Here is a 20159-nt window from a genome sequence, read left to right as displayed (position 1 = left end):
TCCCACTAGAAGTTACAGACCTCAAGGTTAATTTTAAATCAGTTGTAAAATCTTGGTACAAACCAGAATGAGTTAAAGGCAACCTCGAGGCTCAGGAAGCAAATAAAGTGTTAATCATACGCCTATGGGCATTTTATTTCTCTGAATTTTAACTAGGTAGTCATCTGGATAGTGAATCAAACCAAAGGATAGAGTGGCATTGAAAAGATGTTTTATTCTCTGCACTCTTCAGTCCATAAATCTGTAAATGGAGAAGCTGAACCGGTTTTCTCAGCCATTGTGCGTACCATTTATGTTCCTTGAAAAGCCTTTGACATAATAACAGAAGCAGCAATCTTGGAAGCTGTTACAGATCAAGAAGTCAGACGAGAGAATTGTAGGGCCTTGACATAAATTTATGGAACACAACAGCAAATGTTGAAATGCATTCTGATTGTGGTCTCCAGCCCCAAAGGGGGTACGACAAGGTTATGCTGCTCTGCTACAAACATTGAAATCCTACAATTGAGAGTTAAGCTAGTATAAAAAAATGAGTGTAAGACAAAATTTCTTTAAAATGAAATAAAATGATTACCAACCATCTTAAATAAGGAAAGCCTCAACAAGAGATTTTGAGATATTCGAAAAAAGATAGTTAGTCATTTGAATGTTTGCTATTTGAGAGGCATTTGGGGGGGTTGGGGATTTGGCTCAGTGGTAGAGCGCTTGCCTAGGAAGCACAAGGTCCTGGGTTCGGTCCCCAGCCCCGAAAAAAAAAAGATAAAAAATGCTTTCTTTTTAAGCGCTGTTTTGTTCATGGTATCTTTTCAGAGCAAAGCATCCAGTTAGACTTAAATAAAGTTAAACGAGATGCACTAAGGTCATGTATGCCTTGGATTTAGAAATTTTGTTTACCTTTGTATCTTTTTGTTTTGTCAAAGAGTTAAGATCCTGTCCCTCAAAGACTTCAACTTTGTCATATTTTCTATAATTATATTCACCTCTTGAAATTTAAGAATATTATCAGTATCAACACATTCTCTAAATATTTTTCTTATAAAGTTCAAAGAGCTCTGAAATATATAGTAGAGAATTAAGAAAAATGCAGCTTATTAGTCTTTTGAGTGTAAAAAGAGTTACACTCAAATTTTCTAACCATTTATTATAACACCAAGCTTAATGAATGTTTAAAGAATCGCATACCAGCGCATGCACGCGCGCGCGCGCGCGCGCACACACACACACACACACACACACACACACACACACACACACACACACACACTAAAACCAGTCTGTGAACATTATTCATTCTCATTTGTCTTGATTTGGAAGTGGTTATCCTGGTTCATTAAGTATTTGATTAGTCATTACCTGATATATAAACAGGAGAGGAACACCACTTTCAGAATAGTGAGGTAACAGTAACTTATACAAATAAACACCAGAACTATGGGCGTGCTGATAAAAGGCAGGATATGAAATTCCTGTCCTAGGAACTCAAAGCTGGGAGCAGATATTCTTATGGAAAACTGATTTTAATCCTTTCTCAGAATCACTGCTAATGACTACCTCTTCCTGATGTGATTAAGACAAATTACATTATTCTATGTATTAGGCAGTATATTAATATAAATCTATTTTTGTTTGAGATGCATTCTCTCTATTAGTTATGTTGCTAATATTGGCGTGGCACTCACTGTGCACCCAAGGCTGACCCCCAACTTTAGATCTTCTGTGCTGTTGCCCCTCAGATTCTGGAATTACAGCTACCCACAACCATATATTTGTATTAATACAAGCCTAATATATTCAGTTATTTTTTCCATCCTTGTGACAATACATCTGGGAGAAACAATTTAAGTGAGGAAAGATTTCTTTTGGCTAATGATTTCAGAGTCCACACGAATTGTGGCCCAACAGGAAGGACATAATAAGAGAAACTCTGTACAGAGGCAAATGCTAACAGCAAACCATTGAACTGAGAATGGGATCCCCGTTGAAGGAATTAGAGAAAGGATTGAAAAATCCGAAGGGGCTTGCAGCCCCATGAAAACAACAATGTCAACCAACCAGAGTTCCCAGGGACTAAACCACTACCCAAAGACTAACATGGACCAAACCATGGCTCCTTCTGCATATGTAGCAGAGGATGACCTTGATTTGGAAGGAGTTATTCTGGTTCATCAATGGAAGGAGAAGCCCTTGGTCCTGCCAAGGCTGGTCTCCACAGTGTAGGGAAATGTTGGGGGGCGGGAAGGAGGGTTGGTTGAAGATTGGAACACCCTTACAGAAGAAGAGGAGGGGAATGCGATAGGGGGCTTATGTCCAGGGAAACCAGGAAAGGGAATAACAATTGAAATGTAAATGAAAAACAGCAAGAAAGGCAGAAAACATGGAGAAAAAAAAAGAGACTGTTCTTGGGGATGAGGCTGTAAGGTGGAGATAAACATATAAGGTCTGGCCAGGAAGTAGAAAATAGACCTCAGTAAGAGGAGAATATAATTTTTGACAGCGTGACCTTCCAAGAGCTATTATCCTCAACAAAGGCAATCATCTAAAGGATTCATAGATTATAAAACAGTGTCATAAGCCAGAGTAAAAATTTCAAAACTTAGCCCTATTGGGAGTCATTATGGATTCAAATAAAAACAGTCAACTGTGTCATTAATACACTACTGACAAATTTCATACTTTTCGAGGACCCTGCTGGTAGGATTAGAATCTACTTGAGAAAGAATTCCTCTGTGGTGGAGGTTCTAATACATGAAAAGCCATTCTAGACCAACTGATTAAGATGGTCTGGACACAGTATATGTGAAACTACATCATATGGTTTGGGGATTTTGATAAGAATATTTTAACATGCGGAATATAAGCACTCTGAGACAAGAAGAAATAGCTTCTCAAGATTTGATTTATAGCATGCAATTAGCCTCTTTGTATCTCCAGCTTGGGAGTTATAATAGTAGGTTACTTAAGATAATTAGTTATACACATTCTATCTTGTTTGGATGTACTCATCCTAGATAGCTAAAAATCTAGGCCTATTTAGAGATTTGACTAAACTATTGCTTTCAATAGTTTCAACTATTCCTGTCTTCAAAATCTTAACAATGTTGGAGGCAATGTTATATTGGTTGATATAACTGAATTTGAATAGTATCAAGTGTTAAATTATGTTTAAATAGAATTAAATTAAATAGAATTAAATTAAATAGAATTAAATTGAAGTTATTTATCCAAAAACAAACTGGTAACAAAGCAAAGATAGATTAATGAATGACCTCTCTCTTTATCTATCTTTCTTCCTTTCTTTCTTTCTTTCTTTCTTTCTTTCTTTCTTTCTTTCTTTCTTTCTTTCTTTCCCTCCTTTTTCCCTCCCCCACTGCTGTCTCTCCCCCTTTCTTTCTCTCTCTTAATTTTCTTTCTTTCTCTGTCTCTCTCTGTCTCTGTCTCTCTCTCTGTCTCTGTCTCTCTCTCTGTCTCTGTCTCTCTCTCTCTCTCTCTTTCTCCCCCCCCCATGAAAACTGATCCTTCATACAATATATCCTGGCCACGGTTTCCTCTACCTCCACTCCTCTCTCCCAGCTCTCTTCTATCTCCTCTCTCCTCCCAATCCACTGCTCTTCCCTTTCCCTTCAGTAAAGAGCAGCCCTCGAAGAAACAACTACTAGTTTCTTAATGACGTATACTCTGTTCAATAGAGGTGCAAGTAATTTGGAAGTTTTAATGTAAAAATTGTTTTACCTCTTATTAGTTAATAAAGAGTTGATCAGCCAAGCAAGTGGCAACTGGGGACCCACAAGAGATTCATGAGAGAAAGAGTTACTATGACACAGGATGGGGCAGGATCAGCCAGGGAAAGACTGAGGGCAGGTAATGTGGCATGTTATTGGGTATAATGCAAATATTTTTAAATAAATGCCAGATGTCCATGCCTTTATTTGGGAACTAAATCAAGTGTAGAAAAATTAGAATTACTTTCAAAATAGGGTCTATTTTGGGGACAGGTATAGCATATAATATGTTGTAGTCTGATAATTTTCATGTAAGGCCTTTTGTTTTATATGAAAGAATAATCTGCTTGTTATATTTATAAATATATTTGATAAGCAAATGGAGAGGATAATGTTGAACTTTCTCAAGAACAGAGCTAACAGCTGAAGGAGTTTCTACATGTTATTCCTAGGAGTTTCTCATCACCTTGGGAACTACTGGCAATGACAGAAAAGTGTTACTGCAATTCTCTCTCCCAACTAGTCGGAAGCCATTCAATAATAGTTTCTTCAGGAGCTCCACTTCACATGTCAAAGTTCTCCATGAATTTTAAAGACTATTTCTATTATTTTTAGTTGTATATACTTGAGTTCAAGTGTGCGAGTGTTGATAGAAGGCAGAAGCATTGGATGTCACCGAAATTGGATCGACAGGCAGCTGTCAACTGCTGAGTACAGGTGCTACAAATAAAAGGCAATTCCTCTGCCAGAGCCCATTTCATGTTTTTTCAACATTAACAACAGTAACATCTCTTGTCTGCAGAGGAAACATCTCTGTTTCTTCAATTTTACTTTAACGTTAAAGTTTACTCCTCTTAATGGTCTTTACTTCAGTCTCTGCTCCACACTTTGCCTCCCTATTTCCTTTAGACGGGAGAGATTCTGGGTAAAAATTTGGAGATGATTGGGTGGCCCCATCCCTCAACAGAGGGCCTTGCCTAACCTCTGGATATGGTCTCTAAAGGTTCTCTCTCCCCTTTATTGGACATTTCAGCTAATCTCATGCCTGTTGTGCTCTGGGAGACTCTTGCATTCCTGGCATCTGGGACTTGCTGGTGGCTACACCCAGTTCCTCATCACCCATTGCTTTATGCCTCTGTTTAAATTCCTTACCCTCTGTGTATCATCCCTGTCTTCTCCCACATCTTACCTGGGGATCCATCCCATATACAGGCACCAAAACCAGACACTATTGCAGATGCCAAGTGCTTGTTGATAGAGACTGATATAGCTGTCTCCTGAGAGGTTCTGCCAGAGCCTGGCAAACAGGTGGATGCCCACGGCCAACCATTGAACTTAGCACTGGGAGTTAGAGAAAGGACTAAAGGAACTGAAGGAATTTGCAACCCCATAGGAAGAACAACAATATCAACCAATCAAACACTCAAGAGCATCCAGGGACTAAACCAACAACCAAAGAGTATACATGGAGGGATCTATGGCTCCAATCACATATGTAGCAGAGGATGGTATTGTGTGGCATCAATGGGAAGAAAGGTCCTTGGTCCTGTGAATGCTCGATACCCCAGTGTAGGGGAATACAAGGTGGGTGGGCAGGAATGGGATTGTGGGTGGGGGAGCACCCTCACAGAAACAGGGAGAGGGGGAAAAGATGGGGGTTTCCAGAGGGGGGAAAAGGAGAAGGGATAACATGTGAAATGTAAATAAAAATATATCCAATAAAACAGTTTACTACTATTTTACCGAGCCAGTATTCTGTTCTATCTAGTGGTGATTCATGGTCTCCTCATCTATGGAATGTGGTCTAAGCTCCTCTCCATGTTTTCTTCCTTATCTCAATTATTCTCACTTTTAAAAGAGTAATGTCAACCACTCAGCTGCATAAACATGATATTCTTCTCTACATTTCCCTGGTGCAATGCAGATCAATTAACAGATAACCCTCTTCTCCACCCTGTTTGAAAGCATATCTAATTAATAAAATATTCTTTTATTTTCACTGTGATGTACTTTATTTTTCTCTGATCTGTTTGATGCTGTATAAAAAATTTACCTGATTTTGTAAAGCCCCATTTGTTTTACAAAGTGTGGATATTTGATTTATTGGGAAATGTCTAGTCGAGGCACAGATGCATCTCCAGGACTAAGGATGATCACAAAAGTTATGGTTAGGCTGCTTGCTATAGAAGATGCCCTGCTAAACTGATTTCTTTTTTCTTATGTAAGAATAAAGTTGAAAGTGAGCATGATGGACAGGTGAATGTTAGAACAGGGTGACTTGCTTTGCATAATGGATATTAAATAATCCATCATTTAAGATCTCCCAAGAAAAAATTAAGAGATGTAAATATCTATAACTCCATGAATACTGGAGTCTAAGAAGTTGACATGTCCTTTCAAGATTTATGCATTGTGAAAGCTTTAAAAAAATCCTAGCTGTGGAGTATATAACAACCTTAAACTATCAATTTCACAGAAAATATTTAATAGGTATATGTTCTTTATTAATGGACTGTGTGTGTGAGGGAGGTTAGGAAACCTTGTAGAATTCCTAACTTATACCTACGTCTATATAATACATACATTTATAATTTATGATGACAGGAACAATGATACATGAATATCAAATATTTCAAAAGAAACTAAATAATGTAAGAATAAGAGATACCAGTATTTTATACAATAGTTTATTCTATTCCTAAATACATATATTTATATTAATAAATATGTATATATCTGTATATAGATTAGATTAGATAAATTCATGTTTAGAGTTTGATAAATCTGAATGTGAGTCAGCTATCCAGTTTTATGTCATTTAAATGCACCTTGAAAAATATACCTATTCATTCAAACAGACATTAAGATTAATTATCCATATTTCATGTCAAATGTAGAAGTTAGTATATGATTCTCTTTTATGTTCTCGAGCTTGAGAACAATCCAATAGATGAAGAACAAGCTAAAGGAAATTAATTTAATTCTAAACACTTTATATTTTGTAACTGATGATAATTATTTCATTTTAGTATAAATGTTCATTCTTTTATTTACAAAAGGACTCTATTTCAATACAACCATGCATATGATGAATAATGTAAATCCTGTAAAAATATAATAGTAGCAATATTATTTACAGTTAATCATCTTACAGACAGTCATAATATGGGAAGGAAAGAGTACTACTAAAATCCCTGATGTGAGCACTGTGCATATTCCATGGGGAAGAGTGACATTGTTATTACAATAAGTCATAAGGAGCTTCCATGTTATCCAATAAAAGTGCCACTGCCTTTACATTTTCAATTCTACTATATAAATTGTTTTCTGCATCACCTATAGAGATGACAGATCATATCTTAATTTTTGTACAATAAGTAGCATCTACATGTACACGCAGTCTCCTGTTCATACCTGCAGTTCCTTCTCAAGGCAGATATGTTGTGCTTTGTAAGTACAGTTAAAATAAACAGCTAAGAAAAATGGAAGATCACATCACAGTAGGGATCACTGACTCCAGCTATCCAACATTGTGAACCTCTGCATGGGTTGCTCTCAGCACACGCGACTGTGATTTTTTTAAAGTCATTCACTTCGTAATTCCTCTTGAAATTAATCTGAAACCCCCATAAATCAAATATTTGGCAACATTAAACACTCACCTTCTTAAGCAAGGTAGTTGGCAGGCTTCAAATTGCCAGTCCAGAACAGAATCCTCACCTGAACTGGCAGTGACTTAGTCTGCTCTACACTATGGCCGGCTTACCAGCAATCACAGATCTGTCCACGAGTAGGCATGCATCTTATGTTTTCTCTCCATTTCTTTTTATAAGATGGTGCCTGCGGCTGAAGTTTTACTTCACAGACTACCAAAGGAGTTAAGAAATTGCTTTCTTTTTAGTGGGACCCTGTGGATGGCTCATAAACAGACATTTCGTAAGTTGGCAAAATATTGTACTATGAATGTCCACTAATGATGCCCCATTGTTTTTAAATCTCCTTCACAGTGTGGAGCTGCACTAATTAAGAGCTGACATCGGCATAACTCGAGCTCCTAAGGTGCCACACAGTTAATATTAGTCAACTCTGTGCTTTCTTGGTCACTCAGGGATTGCTGGAGTGCTTACAACATATTTTAGATGACATGGGGGAATAAAAATTTATTTCATTTGAGTATTCTCTCTCACTTCATCCTGAGTTGATCTGAGTTCCTTCTCAAGAGAGATGTTTTTAATTGTCTTGCAAAAGTGATATACAGATATAAAGGCATGTACCAAGTCGGAATGTTATCATATTCTTAATAATGTGACCCTTCTGTCAGTGATATTTAGCTGACATGCAGAAGTATGCTAAAGGCTGTCCTGCACAGTCCTACAATAAGCACCACACCTCAACAAACTCTGAAGAGAAGAAGAGACACACATTTATTTGTAAACTTAAAAGAAAACACTTAAAACGTTCCCTGGTTAATTATAATAATTAGAAAAACAAATTAGATTCCCGTCTGCTCATTTTTGAATGCTTTATGTATAACTATTAAGGAGAATTAGTCCATAATTGTTTTCTTGTTTTTCTGAGATGATTGAGACTCTCTATTCCATATTCAGTTCTTTCTGGAAATCACACAGCAGTTTGAAATATGTCAAATCTTCCGTAAATGAAATCTACCAAAATTAAATCGACCTTTAGACCATTAACTAGGAAACAAGCTACTAATTTGTTTCTTATAGGAAGGTCTTACAAAGGAAGGTTCAAAACTTTTTCTCAAATTTTTCCATTATATGCTATGATCATCTCAACATATGGTGTAATAATACTTTAGCATTTTGTTTTGGAAAATGTAATATTTCTAAATTCATTTAAGCATTTCAGCTTTTGCACTGCCTACCATTTTATGTCAATAATTAATAAGTATTTCCAATGCAAGTGTGAGCATTCTGTTACTCCACAGACCAGCTAAATATGTAATCTGAGAAATTTATGCCATCTTAATGCTTTTTATAGCATTGCTAGAACAGGTTGGCAATAAACCATCTTAGAACTATGTTCAAAGATAAAGATATTTTCCTAAATTGCTTTTCCAGAAACACATGTGGAAGGAAAATTAAATGTGGTCTTTGAACACTGCAAATCATTCAATAAAGTCAAAGTATCATAGAGATATGGAAAGACTTAATTATTTGGGTAAATCTTAATTAAATCACCATAGAAAAAGGAAACCAACATCTACTTCTCCTTTACTTAACTTGATTGAAATTTCTTTTTCTAAATCTTCCTCAACACCCATGAAAGTTGTTGCTTCAAAATATAAACCAGTTGAACATTTCCATCTGTTCAGTTACATATGCAGAGTAGATAAAGCAAACTATTTATTATCTCTGATAGAAATGCTTTCAAAATGATAACTAGATTATTGCATTTAGAGGAAACAACTAGATTTAATTCCATAAATATTCAGATATTCTAGAGAGAAGGCGTGGTCTTGAAGTTTATACACCACATTAACGATCCAAACATGCAATTCAAATAAACCATCTGCAACACCCGGATGATCCATCTGTGCAGATATTTAAATACTGAAAACACAGGTGAGCAGTCACCATAAATCCCTCAAATTAAAATGCATAAGCACATATGCATAGCTCGCACACACACACCCCAACCACGGACATTAGTTCTGCACAATTACCAACCTTGAAATTCAACAGCGACACTCTAATATTGGATGCTGCATTTCCTTAGTTCCTTATCTATCAATAAAGAGGAAATATAAGTTCCTGAATCATCCTTTGTTAAATTGAAGATCATGTAGAATAATAATATTACAACAGCTGTTGATCCAACAGGAAATATAGGAGGGTCTGTCAGACAGTCAGGCAGACAGGACTGTATACTTAGTGGAATTGAATATTCACTTTAATAGTATTTTATATCCATGTATATGCTGCAAGTATTTTAATTTATCTTTAGAAAGATGTAAGCCCATATAGTGTGTGTGAACAGCCAGAATATAAACTAATATTGACTAATGCTTTATCTACAAATTGAATGCCCTATGAATTCCCTCTTCATTTACAGAGATGGGTGATTATGAGAGCAATTATTTCTCTTATGAAAGGATGCAAGTTACAATTGTTTTTCTTTATTATCACAATGTAGAATTTCTCCCTACAAAACATGTGTGCAAATTAAGAACAAATAATAGAAAGTTATTTTCTAAGAATAAATCACAAACACTTCAAATTGTTCATACTATTACTTAGAATCTACTTTTGCCAAAGCATATGCAATGGGAATTTGCATTTTCCCACTAAATTACGAACGTACCTCTCTGATCCACTGAACTGTAATTTTGGTGCTTAAATATCAGTGCGAAAATTCTTGGATTAAAGAATATTTTACATGGTATCAGAATGTTATTTCATTAACAACAATTTTCACTATGTAAGATAAATATTATAACTATGCAAACCATAATAAAAACCAGAAATACAGCTATTATATTATCTGCATGTGATTTTTATTCTTGAACCACTCTCATTAAGCATGATTTATTATTAAATTATATACAATCTAATGTGAATAATACAACTGTATTTCAAAGTTTTCATTTAATTATTCATATCCTTTAAAACTTATTACATGAAGTCTTAAAACTTTAATAGAACATATTTTTGATGTGAAACATTATGCAATTTGGGTTTCCTTATACACATAAACATTTATGAAGAAACAGATTTATTTCTTATGTTGATGCAGATAATTTTTGTTGAACTCCTTTCTCTTGCTTTTTTCTATTGCGCTCTCTCTCTCTCTCTCTCTCTTTCTCTCTCTCTCTGTGTGTGTGTGTGTGTGTGTGTGTGCGCGCGCGCGCGCGTGCATGTGTGCATATGTATATACATATGTTTATATATTGGGTATACTTGGGTATGCTTGCCCATTCATGTACATGAGGAGGTCACAAGTCTATGCCAATTTCCTTTATAGTAACTGAAATTATAAGAGTTTAGCCTTAAGCACAGCAGAGGCTTCACTACTGTGATGGAAGACTGACATATACAAACTCACATATAACCTACAGGTGAACATATTTCTGTTCTGTGATTAATTACAAAAATATTTAAAATATTTAAAAAATTAAGGCAATATATTACTCCAATGACCATTTTCAGCAAGTTTATTTAGGCATATTCTGCATATTTATATTAATAATAGTTGTTATTATTACTATCATCATTAGTTTTTTAATCTTTTGTCTAAAAACAAAATTAGTCAAACTTTATGTATAAAGGAGAAAAAACATGAGGTCAGGGTTATCATCATCTGACTTTGAAAAGATAACTCGAGGCCTTCTAATGACAATGCAGTCACTTTTAGGGGTTTAGTACGGCATGGGTACCTCATGCTTTGAGTGCTTCAGGCCGGAAGAACCTCATTCCTCTGCCCATTGTTTCACACTCTTTCCTCCACCAAGTCCGTGAACTCTGTCTTATGTTTTCCAAATGCCTAGAAATGAGGAAGGTACGGGACCACAAGCTTTTAAACAGCTACAGGTTTAAAACCTTGTTGACAGGTTTCTATGCATTTTCAGTCTTTTTCAAAAGAAAGGGAAGAAAACAACAGCAACAAAGTTTCTGACAGAGACACACAAACAGAATTCCACCTCTAACAGCAAAAGTAACAAGAAACAACATTCACTATTCCTTAATTTCACTTAACATCAAAGACTCAATTACCTAGTAAAAAGACATAGACAAACAGACCGGATTCAGAAAGAGGACACAGCATTTTGCTGCACACAGGAAACACAGCCTAGTGACAAAGACAGACACTACCTGAGATTAAAAGGATGGGAAACAATTTTTCAAGCAAATGGTCCCAAGAAACAAGCTGGAGTAGGCAGTCTAATATCCAATAAAATCTACTTTCAACCAAAAGTTACCAAAAAAGATAAGGAAGGACACTTCATATTCACCAAAGGAAAAATCCACCAAGATGAACTCTCAATCCTGAATATCTGTGCTTCAAATGAAGAGGCACCTACATTTATAAAAGAAACCTTACTAAAGGTCAAAGCACATATTGCACCTCAAACAATAATAGTGGGAGACTTCAACACCCCACTCTCATCAATGGACAGATCATGGAAACAGAAACAGGACAGAGACACAGAGAAACTAAAAGAGATTATGAACCAAATGTATCTAACAAATATTTACAGGACATGTCATCCTGAAACAAAAGAATATACCATCTTCTCAGCACATCATGGTACCTTCTCCAAAATTGACTATAAAACAGGCCTCAAAACATAAAAGAAGATGGAAATAATCCCATACATCTTATCAGATCACAACAGACTAAGGCTGCTCTTCAATAACAACAAATACAACTGAAAGTCCATATACATATTGAAGTTGAACAATGCTCTACTCAATGATAACTAGGTCGAGGAAGAAATAAAGGAAGAATGACTAAAGTGCCGATTCTTTAGTCCTTGTTAAAAGGGGAAGCAAAATATTCATAGAAGGAGATTTGGAGACAAAGTTTGGAGCAGAGATTGAAGTAACGGCTATTCAGAGCCTGTTGCACGTGGGGATCCATCCCACATACAGCCACCAAACCCAGAGAGTATTGCTGATGCCAAAAAGGGCATGATAACAGGAGCCTGATATAGCTGTCTCCTGAGAGGCTCTGCCAGAGCATGACAAATACAGAGGTGAATGCTAGCAGCCAACCATTTAACTAAGAATGGGGTCCCCACTGCAGGAGTAGAGAAAGGATTGAAAGACCTGAAGGGGTTTGCAACCCCATAAGAACAACAATACTAATCAACCAGAGCTCACAGTGACTAAGCCACTACCCAAAGAGTACACATGGACGGACCCATGGCTCCACGTGGATATGTAGCTGAGGATGGCCTTGTTGGGTACAAATAGGAGGAGAAGCCCTTGGTCCTACAAATGCTGGATTCCTCAGTGTAGGTGAATATCAGAGCTGGGAGGAGGGACGGGGTGGGTGGTTAGGTGGGAGAACACCCTTATAGAAGTTGTGGTAGGAGGGTTGGGATAGGGAGTTTATGGACAGGAAACCGGGAGATGGGATAACATTTGAATTGTAATTTTAAAAATATCCAAAGGGCAGGTACAGAGTATGAGAAATGGGTAGAGCAGACAGGAAACGGGTCACTGCTCCTCAGGCAAAACATGCACAACTGCGTGCTCTTTTCTCTCCTACAGTGCTCTCAGTTGCAAATGGCAAATATGCCCATATTAGTCCGAAGATTATTGCTGCTGTGTTTTTGGGCCTTCTCAAATCTTCACCTTTTCTAGCATTCCTAAGATTCTGACTTTTCTTGGGAGATTTATTTTGACAGAATTACTGCCTGTAGAATATATAACAAACTCTATACTTGACCTCATTCTGTTTATTTGTTTTTGAAGAACAAATAGACTAAGGAGAGAAACCCATACTCTGATGAAGATTTGCAGAAGAGAAAATACGTGGAGCACTGTATTGTCTATATGTATCCTTCCAATAACACAAAACTTTAATTGCAGCTCAGATTTCAGGGAAAGGTCTTCTTTTTTCTCTCTCTTTTCTTTTATTCAGATTGTCGAATCTCCATTTTTACTTCAGGTACAAGTTTGGTATCATTGATCTAAAATATTACTGTTATATTCAGATCAGATCTGCATAATGTGATTTCACCTTTTCATTCTTTTTTCTGAATCCTTTAAAAAAGTGTCATTTAGTGGAAGTTTGATAAAGGAAAACTGACTTCGTTTTCCCTGGTAGGCAATATTTGTGAGAGACCATTGCTGACGAAATCCCCTTGTCATTAATTTATTTACTAGATATACTAATTATGTGCTATTGCACCATGTGCCATCGGGGGCAGTAAAAATCCAATTACCAAAACCTCTCTGGGCTCATCTGTCTTTATTTCTCTACTTGGCTTTTCTTTCTATTACCATTTTATTTCAGTACTGAAGAAACTGAGCTTAATCTCCCACTCTCAATAGAAGGGTTTGATAGAATCCGTGTAGGTGGTTTCTAGTTTACTCTTTCTAAATAGGACAAGCCAACTAAGACATTTAGTTTCTTGTTTCATGTACTAAGTATTCTTCTTTAAACGTTCAGAAATGTTACAGAAAAAAACTTCCAGTGAACAAATGGATCTTTCGTAAAGAATTATTTTGTTTAATTTTTAATATTATTCCTAGACCCTATTGTTGATGCCAAGAAATGCTTTACTAACAAGAGCCCAGTATAGCTGACCACTGAGATGCTCTTCAAGAGACAGAGCAATACATATGCAGATGTACAGAATCAAATATTGGACTGAGCGTGGAGACCCCAGTGGAGAAAATAAGGGCAAGGAGTATAGAAGATAAAGGGGTTTGAAATCTCATAGGAAGAAAAACATCAACCAACCAGACCTCCCCAAAGCTCCCAGGCACTAAACCACCAACCAAAGAGTACACAGGTGGTACCCATGGCTCTAGCTGGATAGATAGCAGAGTGTTGTCTTATCTGACATCACTGGGAGGGAAGCCCTTTGGTCCTATGGAGGCTTGATGATCCAGGATAGGAGAATGCCAGGCCATTGAGGCAGGACTGAGTAGGCAGGTGGGGGAGTACCCTCACAGAGGCAGATGGGAAGGAGGAGGGATAGGGGGCTTTGGAGAGGAAACTGGGAAGAGGGATAACATTTGAAGTTTAAATAAATAAAATAACCAATGAAAATTTAATATTATTCATTTCAAATATTTCTAATTGTAAAATTATACAGTTATACTCTGTTCTCATTTTATGAGTAAAGGGAAACATATCAAAGAATGTCTCAAGATTGTGCTTGAGTATGTTTATTACAATTTCTAGTATTATTTCTTCTTTAATATTAACAAAATAGATTAAATGAAAAGCTTCCTTTAAAGTGCATCATGGTAAAATCAGAACAGCAGGGCTTGATGACAAGGTAGAGACCCTTGTATATCAATCTTCACTTCTGCTCTATTCAAATTAGCCAGTAACTACAATCTCTTAGGTTGCCATCAACAGATGAATAGATAACAAAATTGTGATATATTTATACAATGACAATAATTCAGCTATTGAAAATAATAAAGTTGTTAATCTTGCAGGTAAAAGAGTGAGATAATTCAGAACTCTAATAAAAGAAACCCAAATAAAAAAAAACCCACCCCCCAAAAAAATATCCAAAGCATGTTATATATTCTGAAAGTAGTAGTTAAAGTCTTTGAAAGGCATGATACATACCCTGTAAGCACAAAGGATGGTATTGAGTAAAAGTTTAACAGGAGGAATCTTTCTAGGAAGAAATATAGAATATATATTTATGGAGCAATAATGCAACAGGAGGATTAAATCAGGAGGAGGAGGAGGGAAGAATGGAGGGTAGGAAAGGTAATATAGGGAAAGGAAACTAACAATAAGTTCTGTTTGAGGGGTTATGAAGAAACCTACTTCAATGGAGCCTTCTTAAAATACATTCTCACCCAAAAGAAATCTAAATAGAGTCACTGAACAACAGAGGAGACAATGCTCCAACACAAAGTTACACAATTATAATGTATATCAAGAGGACTTAGGTCATAGGCGTAAGAACAGACATCAGGAATTAATTAAATTGAGGGCTGAAATCAATACAATAGAAACAAAGATAACTACAATGAATCAATAAAATGAAGTTTTGCTTCTTTGAGAAAAATCGACAAGATAGACAAACCATTAACCAAACTGAAAGACAGAAAATATCCATGTTAATACTATCAGAAAAGAAAAGGAGGCTTATTAACAAACTCTGAGGGATTCCCAAGAGTCATTAAGTCATACTTTATTATTCTTAATAAATTTCTATATCTTTACGAGGATGGACATATAAAGCTTAAGCTTTGTATTGATTGCAGATCTAGTTGACTTAGTGAAAGACAGATATCTTCCATTAAAATCAGCAACCACCCAAAGCAGCTACTTATAAGAATGCAATCCACAGAAAGGTTTAGTATAAAAGCAATCAGCGGGCCCATGTACTTGTCAAGTACTTTTTTTTTGCAAGATATCTAATTTACCATTTGCTTGAGAATCAAGTCAATTATTTCAAATACGTGCATACAATTACATCGTAATGATGGCCATGATACAGGTTGTAATTTAATAGTTATCAAATCCTCACTTGAAGTAAGGCTGAAATTCGGTAGTAGGGCATTTCTTCAGAGAAAGGATCAGAATTTGTTCCCTGAAATAGTATACATTTCAATTTTGTTCGTATCCTCTCTCATCTAAAGTTTCTATGTCAGAAGGTCTGCCTGATCAACTAAATGTAGCTGTGGAATAACCTGAAAGATATCTGTCTAGTACTGAGTAGAACCACATCCTTCCAGCATTAGAGGGCTGGAGAAGCCAAGCATAGAGAACCTTTGGCTACAATGAAAAGAGAAAAGCAAAAATAAACTTCAGGCAGGAAGATGGATAAAAATGAGATCACTAAACACCAGAGAGAAGAGCACCATAGAACCAAAATACCACATTCTGCACTGTTCTTAAAATTAATAATTTTAGCGTTCAAGGTATTAGATGCTATTATGAGATTTAAAAAAAAAAACAAACTATGTCTTGGTGATACTTTTATCCACCGTGACTCTGATCTCCTGGCTGTACCTCTTCCCATTCTATCTCCACCCTCAGTCTCTTTTCCTTACATGACCTTTATATCTTTCACCACCTCCATCATGCCTTTTCCTTACCTTCATCACCACTCTGTTCTCTTTCCCTTCCTCCTCCTGCCTATTTTCTTTAATTTGCACATCACGTGCATCATTTGATATATGTCTTTAGTGTCGTTTCTTCTTATTTTCAGCTGACCATATTCTGTGCTCAATAGCTCTTTTATGAAATGTTCCCGTCGGATCTTCAGTATGTTCATAAAGGTAGCTGTCAGAATCTCCTCTGTGTCTCCATAACACTTTGTATGAAGCCAACACTAACTCTCATTTTAAGTGTGGTGGACCAAAAGTATATTGTATTTGTGTAGGTCAATTTTAGTTGAATTTGTTTCACTTTTTTATCCTTTACTTCACTAATTCACTATCACTATCTCAGTGTCTTTTAATAATAACTTATTTGCTCGGTGGTCTACCTGACCTTAGTCTCCCCAAGAGTATAAATTCCAGTACGGCTGCTATGTAAAGTAAAGTGAAACAAAATATTATTGTCTGCTTTACAGGAATCTTACTTAGTATTTACTAATAGAGAAAATTAATGAATGAATTGTCAACATCAAAATTGTGGAGGAAGGAAAAATTAGACAAATTATAGTTAAAAAAGAATGAAAGAACACAAAGGAGAATTGTCATGACTGTGGTAGTTTGGCTGAGACTCAAGATAAGGTAAAAAGGAAGATTATTGTTTTCAATAGTTAAAGTTGTCTAACTGTCATAAAGAATTTCGTGTCAGCGGAGATAAATAAAGTCATTAAAGCAAGTTTACATTTTCAGTAAATGATAGTCTAGAACAATTTAAGTAAGATGTAAGTTGAAAATACTAGCATTAAAGTATTTCCTATGACACTTGCTTCTTAGCTATCTATTTGCTTATATGAAAACAGTCAATTTTATAAGTAGACATTTTGTTTTTCTATGTCATGAATTTTGTATACAAATCTGAGTCATGAAAATGTGCTTTTAACAAGTGATAATTCAACCTAGAACTTGGCATAAGGGACATGGTGTGATATTTTTTTCTTAAATTTGAGGAATCTGACTTTTTCATCATGGAGCTGCACATCACCTTTTTTCCAAACCTGTATGTAAATAATGTATATATATATGTATTATATAACATGTAAAATGCAATATATAATACATAATGTATAATAGATATTTACCCTTCTTGGTTAGAGTTATATAGAACATAATACAAAGTACATGAAAAACTTAACTACCTTTAAATAAGTATTCACTTCAATATGTACACATGTCAGTGGGAGACACACACACACACACACACACACACACACACACACACACACACAAAGTCTGTGTGTATGAGTGATAAATGTCCATTGATTATGTGAGTAAGAATTCAGATGCCCACACCCAATTGTGGTGGGCAGTGATCAGAACAGGAAGCCATGTGTCTTCCCCTATTAGGCTTTATTTTACTGACTTGAGACCCAGGTCTCACTGAAACAGCTGGCAAATATGGCTGCCTAGGAAATGTTCAAGCCCTGGGGAAATATTTTCAAATGAGAATGAACTACATGCAATGTTATGTTTCCTGAATTCTGTGTAGCCTAAAGTAAACTTCATGCTTCTGGGTTCCTTTGAGATGAACTGACCGTCTGTATCTAATGTTTCTTCCCCTAACAGGAGTGCTACTATATTTTGATAAATACTGAAAGGTACTATTTTGAGGTAGAGTCCACTGAGTAGAACACTGGATTTGAGTTCTGTTTTATTGTCACTTAGAAAGTGGTAAAGCCAAGAAGGCAGAATCTGTATGTTACCCTCCTTTCTGTTGTCTCCTAAATGGCAGCCTCTGAAAAGAGTATTCTGTTCCAAGGTGGGACATTCCCTCCTAACCCCTGCCAGGTGCGGTGAAGCAATCACTTGCTCCAGATCTGTACTAATTTTATCACCAATAGACATAGGCAAAACTAAACTGCCTCATCACATAAATGTTTACCTCCCAGATTCTGTTTTTGTTTTCATAAGGACAAAGTTGAAGTAGCCCTTATCTACTATTGCAATTCACAGTTATTAAAATGTAGGTTCCTTTTACTGCAAGAAACAAATAATTTTGCTGTGAGTTCAAAGATAAAACCTAGCAATTTCAGCTTATCTGTGCTTATTGTTAAAATGTATCTCAATGTCTAAGTAACAAAGTGGTAGTTGTGGCCAAGAGATAACTTTAATAATTATCTAAGTTTTCATGTTTATAATATCTGAAGCAGTGTGGCTCAGAAACACCTGAAAATATCACCCGTCTTGGAATCGCAGTCTCATCACTCCTACTATGTCAGATATATCTGCATTTCACTTTACTTCCCCATTAAAGGTACTATATACTAGCTTGCTACCTAATAGACACATACATATAATCTGGTATTTATTGTTTGTTCATATTTCCCAGCTATTCATCTCTTCACTTATCAATTGGAAACTCTATCAGACAAACTTTTTTATTTCATTTATAAATATTGTCAGAGAACAAAAGAATACATGATATATTTCATGTCCTTTGTAACTAATGGCAGAAAAGACAAAGAGTTGCAAATAGTTTTGAGCTACATACACTTCTGTAACCAGAGAATAAATAGTACTTTACTTAGGCAATTATAATTTGGAATGTTCTATTGGTTCTTATTTTGACACTTTATTCACATCGTTTACTTGAAATGTCCTTCTGAACATACTTCTATTTTTAAATTGTCTCCACTTTCTGTTGAACCCTTCCATGAAATATATTTCTTTAATGAAACTTGGGATAATAGAATTTGGCTCAGTTTTAACCTATTTAAGAAAATGTATGCAACAGCAATCTATCAGGTGTTAGTTTGCAATACATTGTACATTTCTACTGAATATTGATTATTGCAACAAACTGCACATTCCATCAATTGTTATTGAAAACATTAGCAAGCAAACTGATTTAGTGGGGCATAAATCCAAATTAACAGTTAAGTAGCTCCCCTAATTGGCTTTTTAAAATGTTAGATACTTTATTGCATAAAAATCTGGGGGAATATTCACAGTCTCCCTTTGATGCTGAAAAGAATATTTTATATTTTATAATTGCTTGTCATGTTCTTCTTTAATCAGCTTCTAATAGCCACATAAGCCATCAATATCTATGACAAATAAACCACACTAAAACTTGATAAGACTATGTTGATCCAAAATGAACATGGGATATAGTACAAGAAAGCCATGAACTTCAATATCTAGTCCATCATCTCTATTGGTAAATATTTCCTCCCACAAAGGCATAGCCAAGTACCCTGACTGCTCATAACCACGATAAATGTGTTGCAAATAAACATGCAGCTGTACACTGTGTTCTCTACAGCTGTTCATGTAAAACGTGCATTCCATAATATATACAGTACATAGCAAGAAAGCACGGAAGTAGAAAACATATTCAGAACAAACCCAGGATAATGCCACTTCTGTGCATGAAAACCAGACTAAAAATAAAAACATATACATGTAGTTCAAAGAAAGTGGTGGTATACATTTTAAGACATTTTAACAATTCTTAAAAATGACAAAGGCTAAGATACTGAGAGCTCCCAATGGGGAGCTTTCAGTAATTGTTCGAACAGTGGAATATTGGATTAGAAACCTTTTTAAAATGAGGTATTTTATTTATTTATATTTCAAATGTTATTCCCTTTCCCAGTTTCCCCTCCACAAA

At 35.8% G+C, this 20159-nt stretch overlaps 1 protein-coding gene and 1 long non-coding RNA gene across 3 annotated transcripts in view; both read right to left on the bottom strand.

Moving 5' to 3' along the window:
- The window catches only part of Sgcz (sarcoglycan zeta), a 1080539-nt gene that overhangs the window by 605161 nt on the left and 455219 nt on the right, over nucleotides 1–20159 (bottom strand). The window lies entirely within an intron of this gene.
- Nucleotides 1–20159, bottom strand: part of LOC134482389 (uncharacterized) — a 38880-nt gene extending 18721 nt beyond the window's left edge. Inside the window, exon 1 of the long non-coding RNA XR_010058405.1 lies at nucleotides 1–20159. This exon is cut by the window's left edge and continues 11696 nt beyond it. This is a non-coding gene — a long non-coding RNA (uncharacterized LOC134482389).

The sequence above is a fragment of the Rattus norvegicus genome, chromosome 16, assembly GCF_036323735.1.
Source record: "Rattus norvegicus strain BN/NHsdMcwi chromosome 16, GRCr8, whole genome shotgun sequence".
NCBI classification, from domain to species: Eukaryota; Metazoa; Chordata; class Mammalia; order Rodentia; family Muridae; genus Rattus; species Rattus norvegicus.
The sequence above is the reverse complement of the archived record's forward strand: the minus strand, read 5'-3'. Positions and strand labels throughout refer to the sequence as shown.